Raw genomic sequence first — 12,884 nt, forward strand, 5'->3', positions numbered from 1 at the left:
TAAATCCTTTTTATCATGTTACCTTATACTCAATTCTTTCCGTATCTAGTGGATTTCCGGGAAAAATCAAAGTGTTCGGAATTGGATTCTGACGATCTTTACATACACTTATATACCATATAGAGTGCCAATAAAATCTCAGAATATCCATAAAAGAACCCCTACCTAGTGTGGCATGAAAAGTTTTCTCATTCAGCAAAAACACTATTCATAAGGGTTTCAAAAATTTTCCAAAAATTGGGGTTATTACATATGCGAATGCCAAGGCCGACAAGAATGGGTTTTCTATTGTTCGTGGGCTTACTGTTGATTATCAGCTCGAGGCGATTCGCCGGGTAATTGGAAAGCGACAAAGGAAACCATAAGAGGAGTATTGGAATGAAAAGACCCCTGAGGACTTTGATATGGACTTGATTATTGCTACTCTCTGTCGGCCGGGCACAGTGTGGAAGTTCAAAAGGGGAACCAACGAGTATCGTAAAATTCCCTGCTGTTGCAATGAACAGGTATGCTCGTGCTTGGAATACATTTATGTGTGCTAATATTCTTCCTTCTTTGCATTCACATGAGGTTACAGTGGAGAGGGCGAGGTTGTTATGGGGAATTCTGAATGACGAATATTATGTGGACCTTGGTGAGTACATCTACCAAGGGATTTTGAAGTTTTTGAGGGGGAAATCGCAGTACTCTATCCCGTATGCCTCTATTGTTACGAAGCTTTACAAGGCATGTGGAGTCCAGTGGCCGTCTTATGAGCAGCTATAGATGCCGGCCGCTTCTATTGATTCATCGACTTTGAATGCAATGCAGGAGTGGACGGGTGGAGAGCCCGAGTCACATGGTTTGGGATATCACCTTTCAGGAGGAGTTCCAGCAGCTGGTGCTACCATGGCTAGGTCCAGTCAGGCTCAGGGAGAGGCAGGATCTTCGAGAGCTCAAGGAGGAGATGGTTCGGGATTGGCTGATGTCCAGTACAGGAGGCTTTCCAGGAGGATGGATGCAATGTATGAGTCATATAGTCGGTTTGTACAGGAGCTCACCCAAGCACTTGGGACTGCATTTAGAGGCCTTGGAGCTAACATCCAGTGGCCTGTTTATGGTGAGGATTCTTCTTATCCACCTCCTGACACTCCACCCTCTGAGGGTGATGATGATGATGATGATTCGTCTGAGTAGGTATACCCCGTGTTCCTTTCTATTACCTTCACTGGGGACAGTGAAGATTTTAAGTTTGGGGGTGGTAGTTAAGGAACATATTTGTGTGTGTGTCATGTAGTTGCATTTTCATGATAGTTTAGCTCATTCAGTTGCATATTTTTACCATATAGTTTTTTTTATAGTTTTTTTTTATTTTTTAGCTTTATTTATCATGTCATATAGCTCATGCATATACCATGATCCCTTTGTGTTGCTTTACCGATTAATATCTGATATTGATGCGAGTGTAGTGATAGCGTTAGAGTGATGTTGAATCTTGTTAGGTTGATATGTATGCTAGAAACACTTGTAATTTCACTAAGTCTTAGAGTATGCTTAAGGACTAAATTGTTGTCATGATTTGATGGTTTTTGAGGTTAATCTATTACTTATGCTTAGAATGCATAATAAGCTCTTACTGATAAAAGACATGAAAATATAAAAATTTGAAAAAAATTGGAATTCATTGCAAATTGTGGCTAGGCATCAAATGGCTAGTAGCCGGCTCATATTGTATACGAGTAGTCTAGGGTTGAGCAAGATGGAGCGAAACACACTTGCTCAGAAATAAAAAAAAGGAAAAAAAAAGAAAGAAAAAAATATGGTTTAATGCATAATTGATCACGAGTGAGCTCTTTAGTATTCGAGTTATTAAGTTCTTAGGGGACTTTGTGCCTAGTGACCTAAGGCTTTTATAGTCTGGGATCCGCTAACCTAACGCTCGCTAAATGGGTACCATTGCATAAGTCTTTTGTGGACCTCACTCATTGCACGATCAAATAAGCATTTGTTTTATGTGTTGAATAAAAGCATGATTCCGTAATAAACTCCAATAATCTTGAAGTGTTATAAGTCATTTTGTGTCTAGAATATATTCTTAGTATAAACTTGTGATTGCCTTGAGGATAATTAAGTTATGGTGATTGATCTAGTTTTGAAGCATATCTGTTAAGCATTCGCACACACCACGTTTCTAGTTATATGTTAGCTTGCGTGATTTGATTGATCTTTAGTCGCCTAATTGCATTTGTTGATATGTTATGTGTTGGTTGGTTTAGTCATCACGATGGGGATCGCTATTCATATAAGTTGTATTCATGCATGTTTTTTTAATTCTATTCTTGAGTCTGTGATGCTTGAGGACAAGCATCGATTCAAGTTTGGGGGTGTGATAAGTGGCATTTTATACCACTTAGAGCGTCTCATAACGGCTTGAATTGGTGTCTTGAACTCGAGTATTTTGTGTATTTGACGTGTTTTTTAGTGTTTTTGCATTTCAGGGTATAACTTGCTTAGATAGGTGGTTTTCATCAAATGAAGCTTAAGGAAGTGCTTGGGATCAGTCTAGGGGAGATGAGCGAAGAAATCAGCAAAAACAGAAGCAAAATAAAATATTTTCCAGAAAGGTAGCAGGCACCCTCCTGGAGAGAGCAGGCGGTCGCGCGCTAGCAGGCGCCCGCGTGGAGGATGCAGGCGGCCGCCTGTGGGCGAAAATTCAGATTCTGGATTTTATTAATTCTATTACAATTGGGCTTCTATTAGCGCTGGTTCTCTTGGGCTATTATATAAACCTTATGGGAAGACGTTTTCTTCAGAATAGAGGAGATAATCAAGAGCGAAGGTAAGAAAATTGAGAAGACCGTTTTAGCACGCAACAACGAAAGTGCCAAACATTGGAGGAAGCATACGTTTATCTTGTGAATCTTTTAATTCGTTATAACTGTGGATGCTAGTTTTCTTTATGCTTTGAACCTTAATACTCTTATGACGTACTTCATTATTTATTAAGTATTTTTATTACTTTATATCGTTGTATTATTATCATGTTTTCATATGAACCCATGGTGACGATGAGTTCTATTATTGGCTAATCGTGATCATGGGATTCTAGCGGATTTACTATGGATTTCTTTAGTTAATTGTTTAATACCTTGATATGTGGTGATTGTATCATATCTAGCATAGGTTGTGCTTATTCGTCTTATGTGCGTCGCGAACATGTAAGATAGCCTGTTAATCTCTTGTGAAGCGACAGTGGATCTTGAGATTTATAACTTTCCATGCTAGCATAGGTTCATGTATTGTATGCATAATTAGTGGGTAACTCTAACCGTTTTACTTGCCCTGTTTAATCATCATGAATAACTTGCACTTAAATCGTTATGTTATCAAATTTAGTAGACATATAAGGTCTCAACATAATTGATGCCTATTCAATTTCTAGCTTAATTGTGGATGCTTGGTAGAATGGTATTCGTACAACGAAAGTTGGCGTTTATCAGTTTCATGTTGTTCGATTAATATCATCACCATTACATGCTAAGGTTAATGACAATAACTATTGAATAAAGTAGTAATGAAGTTAGGATCTCATGTGTGTTTAATATTATAATTCAAGTGTTTAATTCTCGTAGTAATTATTAGTTAACCAACCTTAATTGTTATTGTCTTAACATTAAAGAATAATCATATATTGGTGAGTAAATGTTAATTAAATATAATTAATCAGAGTCTCTGTGGGAACGGACTAGAAATCATTCTATATTACTTGAGAACGCGTATACTTGCGTGATTTATTTAGTGCATGCTTTGTGCCTAACAGTGGCTGAGAGGAAGTTGACATTTAAGACGTACACGCATGACCTAGATACGTGTTGGTAGTGCGCGCATGCACAGATTGTGCGTGTATTTCTTTCCCGTTTCCAGTTGATATCAACAAAAAAAATATGTAGGAGAAGCATTATAAGCATAATGTATGAGTGTTTATGTTGAATACGCATTCACCGGAAGCGGGGTGTTGAACACTCATTTGTGAGAGGCGTATTTCTCAGAACTGGGATCACAAAATAAGTAGTGTTTTGACTATATATGGTTAAAATATGAACACACATAGTTTATATGCACAAGGTTCGTAGACACATAAGTTGTATGCGTGTAGGTCGTACACGCTAGATTTTTATCCATGGTCAATTAAAACATAATAACATCACTGAGTCACTGCTACATCTATATATATTTTTTAAACTATTTTATACGACCGTGTTGTGATTCTCTTTATACACAACAATATTTGCACTTGTTTCATTAATGTTAATCAATTAATATTCTTTGACTTTCTATGCTTTATTCCTTTTAGATTTTAAAAATAACTTCTTCCGACTGTAAATATGTTTGGGGATGGTTATATTGTGATTGTAAGGTTACTAACAATGGTGTTGTTGGATGTGTTATGATAAAGATATGTTTAGTTTTGTAAAATTATGAAGACGTGCTTATTGTGTATAAGAAGCTGGTTATAGATCCGAATTTGTTTAAAATGAAGATTTGGTATCGATTTCTGAATATAACAACAAGCAAGTTCTTCATTGCTCTTGATGGTTGATGACGATGATGTGGAGTACATGTTTAAGTTATTGGATGATTATCACAGTGGAAGTAGTATAAAGCTCCAGTTTTCGAGCTTTATATTGAAAAAATTCCAGTTGATTTGTGTAAAAATTCACTTGAGAATGTCCAATGCTCAAAGTTTAGTGAAGCACCTAGTACTAATAGTTCAAGCAGTTCACAAAGTGTACAACAAAGTAGTAGTACACATGTCTCAAGCGGTAGTTCAAGTAGGGCATTATTTATGACTAGTGCTAGTAGTGAAGGAAATTCAAGAGGTCCAGTCAATTTAATTATAATGATATCCCTTAATATGAATATTTTAATGGATCGTCCATGGTTGTTTCACGTCCACAACATAATATGGGTGAAATTAATAATCAATGAGAGATTTCAAAAGGAATGATGTTTGACTCGAAAGAAATTTCATAAGTATGGTGAAGGCGATTTACTATGCAAACCATCAAAAGATTAAGGTTGTGAAATCTGATATTGTGACTTGGGAGGTGGCATGTAAACAAGATAATGAAGGTTGTGAGTGGATATTGAGGGCTCAAAAGATAAAGTAAAAAACTTTCTTGGAATAATGCATACTACATGTCCACATATATGCTTCAATTGAGCTATTTCCCAAGATGATCGTAACTTGATCTCCTCACATATTAAAAAAAATCATCAGTAACATTATGGATGTGGATCATATTGTCTCAGAGAAGGTATTGATTGCTATAGTTGTCAAAGAAGTTGGCTATATACCAACTATAGGACACATGTTAAAGATTTGAAAAAATTGCAAGTATGAAGCTCTATGGGTCTTGGAGAATCTATACTAAGAGCTTTCTTCTTTTTTGAATGTGTTATAGATCATAAATCATGGGACATGCATTGATTGGCACTTCAAAGAGCATGATTTACGAGAGCCTATACTTGGGGTATCATCTTTTATAATAATATGGGTATTGGCCCTTTGTGGCATAAATTTAGACATTTTTTTATATATATAACAATGTTAATTAGATTAGGGACCAAGATTAAATTAGAGTTTGGTTTATAGAGTTTAGAATTTAGGGTTTAGGCGCCCTAAATCCTAAATCATTGTGCCTTTATCATAAATTGAATATTCTAATATATAAAAGTGAACTGTTGAACCCTAAAGAGGAATGTTTTTAAAACCCAAACGGGAACTGTTGAACCCTAAAAATTTAATATTTCTCAAAATTGTGCTAGATAAGGCCTTTTCTCTAATAATGTTAAAACTGTATCTTAATGTTAAAATTGCAACTTTAATTTTTGTTTAACTGTTGAGAACACAACTTTAAGTTGAATTTAAAGTTTTGTTTACTTTGACTTATCTCATTTTTTTGTGATGAAATTTTGATCAGGTGGCAAGATTTAAGCGAGTATTCTGGATATTCAAATCTTGCATTGATGCCTTTGTACATCATATTCCATTACTTCTGATAGGTTCATGAAGAGAGTGCGGAACATGGAGAGAATGAGGAACATGGTTGTGCTTTAATGAATTGTGTTTATGTGATTTTTGAAGACATGCATGAATCATGTATGCTATGAAGAATCCTAAACATGAATGGTGTGAACTAGATGGATATCATTAATTTTGTGTCAGATACCTAGCTGCTAATTTTGCCAAACATTCAGGAAAAGTGGCTTGAAGGAAGGGCAATTGAAACATGTCGCCAATTGACAGTGGACAAGTTCAATTTGCTTCGGAGAGCATTATTAGCAGATGATCCCGGAGCAGATGAGTGGTTTAATGAGATACATCTTAAACACTCGGCTTTCTCTTGTGATAGGGGAAAGAGATTCGGGATTATGACAACAAATATGGCTGACAGCTGGAATAACACAATAAAGGAAACAAGAAAAATTTCCAATATATGCGTTAGTTAATGCCTTATATTCTAAGGTGGGTAGCTACTTTTTATCAGCATCACGCGAAGATAGAGAAACGAGATGTTCGTGATAATGAGTTTACATAACTTAGTTACAATATTAAAAAATTGAAGTACATAATAATCAAGTCTAAATATTTAGCATGTTGAAATTAAAAGTTACATCAAACTTAGTTTAACATGTAAAGAAAAAAAGATTTGAAGACTTGAACTAATCATAATTTCAACTATAATTTTTTCTTTATTTTTTTACAATTCAAAGCACAATGATACTTTTTATTTCAATTACTACAATTAAAAGCAAAGCACTAAAAGCACTCTAAATTACAAAACTAGGTTTTAAAATAAACATCTAATACAAAAATATAAATACTCCTCATATTTATATAAAAACAAGTTCAATAATATGATATTTGGAAGATGGTTATGTTAGTGGCATGCCTAACTAAATTTTTTTATAATCCAAAAAGGTAATATATAACTAAACTAAATTATATATATGTTAAACTACATTAAATTGTATGGAGCAGAGAACTCAACTATAAATGCAAATCTAGATCCATGAGATTTATTTGCCTTTGTACTATTTATCAACATTTTTTCAGAATTCAAAGAGCTCTTTACATTGATATTGTTATAAAAAGGTAACTGTTCCACTACCATCTAAATAATAATTTCAGGATTTCCCAACTATTTTATATAATATACTTTTGTATTGTACATTAACAAGTTAACCATAAAGTAACAAAAAAGATAAATTATATTACATATATATATATAATTTACCTTATCCCATATGGTCCTGATTGGTCACCCCAAATATTGGAATTGTCTGATGGTGAATCACGCGGAATAAGTGCTATAGTGGGAAGTCTGGTCCACGCCAACAACTGTGGTAACAAAAGGCATCCAGAATACTCATATGTCTTAATCTTGCATGACTTGTACATCCCCCTAAACATATAAAAAAGAATTATTTCATCCCAAGCTAAAGCCCCACAAACTTGTAAATCAAAAAATTAAAAGAATGTACATACAATGAATCATACCACTAGATTTGTTCGTGAATAGAACTCCAGCAAACAATTACAAGAAGTATGATTGAGTGTATTGTGTGAGCTCTAAATCTGATGCATGCTCAGGAAGCGAAAAAACTATTTGATCAACCAATTTAACTGTAACCTACCACCTATGAGTTTTGTTCCAGGCGATATTTCAAATATTTATAGAATAATTGTGTTCCAACCACCATCTATTGTTGTAACAGCAGAAACAACGATGCTATCTATTTGGAGTCTAAGTAGAACACTAACGTCTTGTAAAGTAATGGTGCGCTCTCCATTTGGTATAAGAAATGAATGTATTTCTGATCTCCAAAATTCTATCAAGGTAGTAATCAAGGTCCGATAATTTTTAATAAACAAGAGCCTATAAACACTGTCAAATCTCAAGTCTAAAAGGATATGGATCATCCTCTGATGCAACTTGGGAAATCTGGTGTGTGTGGGTTTATATCAATGTGATCTTTAAGTATCATCGCCACCAGCCTTCCAAATAGTGATTGACCTAAAATAGATATTCTGGTTATTTTTTTGGCATCGGTAAAATAATAGTATCTGGCCACTGGGTCAATTTGTTCAACAACTAAAATACATAATGCAACCCTTGAATAATTTCAAGTACTAAGTGATAAATTAAAAAATTATAATGTAAACATTCAACAACTAAAAAAAATTAAAAATTGACATCTAAATAAAAAGGTATTTATAATATCTTGTATCAATATTATTTTCAACCATCCAAGTATCATTTATAATAACAAGTATAAATTACAATTACAACTCAACATAATATACTCAAACCCTCAGACACATATATTGGAAGCTAAATTCATTACATGTTTAATGCCAGTATACCCCCTTATGATAAATACATTATATAACCAAGGAGATGAAATATACTTGAATAAGATACTTTTGGCTCACACACTCAGATACAGAAATTATCTTATATAAGTACTCTCGTCTATAGTAATGTCTTGGAATAACGAGATTAAGGTAAAAGTTTGCTGCCCTTTTTATATTCATTTATGACATTTGACAAAGCCAGGTTTGTGAAAAATAAATAAGAAACAGTTAGTAGTTGGTATAATAACAAAGAAAATCCGTTGAATCAAATATTTTTATCATTATACCGGATTCTTCATCACATAAGGTTTTGATACAATCCATGACTACTGATCTTTCGATGTCACTTTTTGATGGAAATTAAATATTAAATCCGAGCTAAAACCAAATTAAAATATTGTCATGACATAAAATGGATTGATACCGATGAAATTTATGTACTATATCTTGGACACTTATTTACAATCCTCATACAATATCCTAACAATGTAAGTAAAGCTATAACTAGTATTCCCTCCATCCCATATTAATAGTCTACTTTATAAATTTCACACATATTAAGAATTGAAAAATGCGATATCTTTTTTCTCCTTTTCTCATAACAATACAACTTAGTTTTTAGGCATTACATTGATTACACGTATCCCAAGAGGTAAGTAACTGTGCATATATTTATACACACACACACAAATCATTAAATAATGTATATTTTCAATTTATATAAAAGGATATTTATGAGGAGGGTCTTGTGACTTAAGTTAATCAACAATAGAATTGTAAAATTTGCATTGTTTAGACTTAGAGAACATGAAAAATATTTTGGGAAATTTTTATTTTACAAAGTGAACTATTAAAATAAGATGAATGGATTAGTATGTTTCTGTTTATATTAATCGATTGTCATTTGCCTATATTATTTTCTTATGTAATATCCTGTATTTTATAAATTTATTATTATTATTTATTTGAGTATTTTATGTGATTTCTCTATTATGTAAGGAATAAAATTGTGGAGATTTTATTCCCGTGTGATGAGTTCGTGTCTTTAAATATCTTAATACGCTAATTGATAGTTCGTATCGATCCCTATCGTTATTGTGAAATTATTTAATTAGTTTTATTAATTTCAAAATTTTTATTGAAAAGCTGATTATTTTATCCATATGGGGAAATTGAGTTTATTTTACAATTATGGGGATCAAGTGGATATTTTATCCGCGTCAAGAATTTTTATTTGGTATTTTATTCTTCTTATTCTTTCAGTGACACCTGAGGGTAACTATAGATAACTCGTTATAGGCAGCACTATGAAGAGATCCCAGTTCCCAGTTTCAGGTAGTTGGATATCCATAGTCGTTAAGATCAGAAAGTTGGTAAAGAGGTAATGAAATTTGACTTAGTTGTTATTAAAGTTTAGATGTTTCAGATTCTTGTTTCATATCATAACTTGTAATTGATCCAGATTTGAGGGTCATCTATATATTTGTGTTAATATACAGGTTTATAAAGTTTAATGATTTTTTGTGACACCCAATCCTTACCCGAATTTGGGGATTGTCATAGTTGGAATCAGAGCTACATGTTATAGGTCCCTGAAACAAGAATATGTAGATGTTAATATAAGATTAACAGGTCATATAAGATAAGGCAGACCTTAAGTTAATATTTTTAGGTGAGTGTTTGATGCTATAGATACTACTATTGAGTTCCCGGACCCTAGCTCCGAGGAGTCGACAACTCGCCAGATATTAGATAATCTGCCCTATTTTTCGGTGGTTTTGATTTAATTTGAGTTTGATCCATCCTAAGATCTTATCGAGGTAGAGGCATATGAGTTTTAGTATGATCTGGTTTGGGAGCATGTAGTAGGAAAAAGTTACCAAGCTTGAGCCAGGCGAGTCAACTGGAGCGCCAAAGCTGTCAGTTTCACAGGCACCATTGATGGTTGGCCTTGTATATACATGTAAGAATGTTTATTGATATGTCAGCCACTTCTCGGACACCACACAAAGAATGAAACACCTTACCTTACTAGGTATACTCAGAGTTGACAATATAATATGATGTTAGGTCCGTAATCAACTGTAGGGGGTGAATATAGTTTATGAAAACAATTCGATAAAGCTTTAACAAAATCAATAGTTTTTATTTTAATAGATAAAAACTGATTACAAAAGTACTCTATCAAAGGATGAACAATTATCCCTGAGAGCTGCTAGGTTATGCGAATAATATATCAATGTACGCAACTCATAAAGTGTAAACCTAATCTGTACTTATATAGTGCACAGTTACACAATTAATAAGGAATCCTATTCTATTATAATAAGGAAACCTAATACATATCCATGTATGATTGCTTCTGAAATAAAGTCCTTCACCGCCTTGAATTTATGCTTTTCTTTTCCTTCTCAAATATCTACTTATGTGACTAAATTCTGATGACATGAAATGTTGATCATCAAGTACTGATGGACAAGTACTGATGACGTCACCTTTAGTAAATCCTGATATTAAGTCCTGATAATTTATCTCCTGATATAACCAATTATATCTACAATCTCCCCCAACTTGTGCATTATGTAAATAGGTACAAGTTCCAATTGATAATGTCAAAACTATCTAAATACAGAAATCAAGTAAACATATTCATTCATACTTCAGTGAATATCAGACTTTACTCTTCATTCTAAAATCTGACGCAGTCCTGAGCTTCTTCAAGAAACTTCCACAACAAATTTTCTTCCATTATATCTAAATACCATTGCATCCTCTATTTTTGTTCTTTCGGTTCATCTATTGATTCATCATTCTGATAGATAGCAGCCCTGAGATCATGTAACTTTGAATTTTCAAGAGATAGATCATCCAGTTCCAGAAACACAACCTTCTTTCCATCAGGATTAAAAGTTCAGACTTGTCTTCCTAGACTCATTTCTATCTTAGCTCCTCTAATAGGCATACCAATGGCATATTCAGTTTGATCAATGTACTTTGGAATGTAGTTAGATTTGTAAGGCATTCCTCTATGCTTTAACTGTATTAGATTTTTTATAAATGTAGACCATCTTACCGTTACATGATTGGTTACCTTGAGAATTGTAGCAACAAGTTCTAATTCTTGCCATGGTTTGTCTCTCAATTGTTCTTGAGTCAACCTTAATCTCTCCCAGACTCCAGAAAATAAATCATTTTCTCTCCAACAAGATCAATAACAATTTGTACTGATATGATCTTCTGTAAGTCTTCAAGCATCACATTATCTCCAATTTCTGTCCGATTAACATGCTTTCTTAGAATCAAAGCATCACATATAGATGGATCAACATTTAACCTTCCCAGACCACTTGTGATTCTAGGTTTTCTAGCATGAGAACTCCCACTATAAATCTCTTCTAGGTGCAGGTTTCTTGCTTCCCTATAATAACTTTCTCTTTTCTTCAAAAGTAAGTTCTGGCTTATCAGAGACTATGTTTTCAGAATCAGGATTTGATAACTCTGCTTGAATTGGGTTTGAAAAATCATCAACATGAGTAGTATCAGAGGTTGTGATTGGTTGAATAACAACATTTGCTTCTTCATTAACTTGAGCAATGTTAGAGGTTAACTTCCGTTTTTCAGCCCAGTCAGCTCCACGAATCTTCCTTCTTTGATGAGCTTGACTGACTTCTTCTTCTTTAACTCTTTCTTCAGTATCAAATGCTTGAGCTACTGTATAGACCGGATCTATCAATGTTTGAGATTTAGTTGTCTTAGATACTGATTTCTTCTTAGAAACAACTTTGACTTTAGGCTTTGAAGGCTTGAACTTATCTCCTATCTTCTCTTTCCCCTTATGACTCCTGTCAGCAGTTAAGATAGCTTGAGACCCAAGAGGTCTTTCAGAACCTGCCTGACTCACCTCCCTTATGACTACCCCTTTGGTTGGTATATTAGAAGGATCATCTTCATATAGATCTTGAGAGATAACAACAGCATCAATATTTTCTATCTTCATAGAATTCTTGAAATCTTCCTCCATTTGCCTTAGTTGTTCTAGATCGACTCCTGGATTTTTTTTCCTCAAAGATTCTTCTACTCACCTCAGAGTCAAATGCTTGAATCTTTGGGTCCTTGTAGAACATAGTAGTATTTCTACCTTTTACTTTCAGAGTTTGAAGATACTGACTTGCTCCTGTACCAGCTTCTATCTCCAGAATACCTTGGTCATCATCAGCAGTTATAACTTTCAGAGTTTGTCGAGTTGTTGTAGTCACAATCAGTTGTTTAGATTTAACTCTTCTTTCACTTCTCCCACTTTCTCCACCTTGTCTAGATTGAGACCTAGTGACAGATTTTGATGAGCCACTAATCCCAACTAGCTATTCACCTTTTTTCCTTTCACTATCCTTCTATCCCTCCTTATTACCTCCATCAGGATTTTCACCATCAGTATTTGTCAATGTCAGCTGCTTGCATTTAGACTTAACAATCTTCTCCCCCT

This window comes from Apium graveolens, chromosome 7, assembly GCF_009905375.1.
Source record: "Apium graveolens cultivar Ventura chromosome 7, ASM990537v1, whole genome shotgun sequence".
Lineage (NCBI taxonomy): Eukaryota > Viridiplantae > Streptophyta > Magnoliopsida > Apiales > Apiaceae > Apium > Apium graveolens.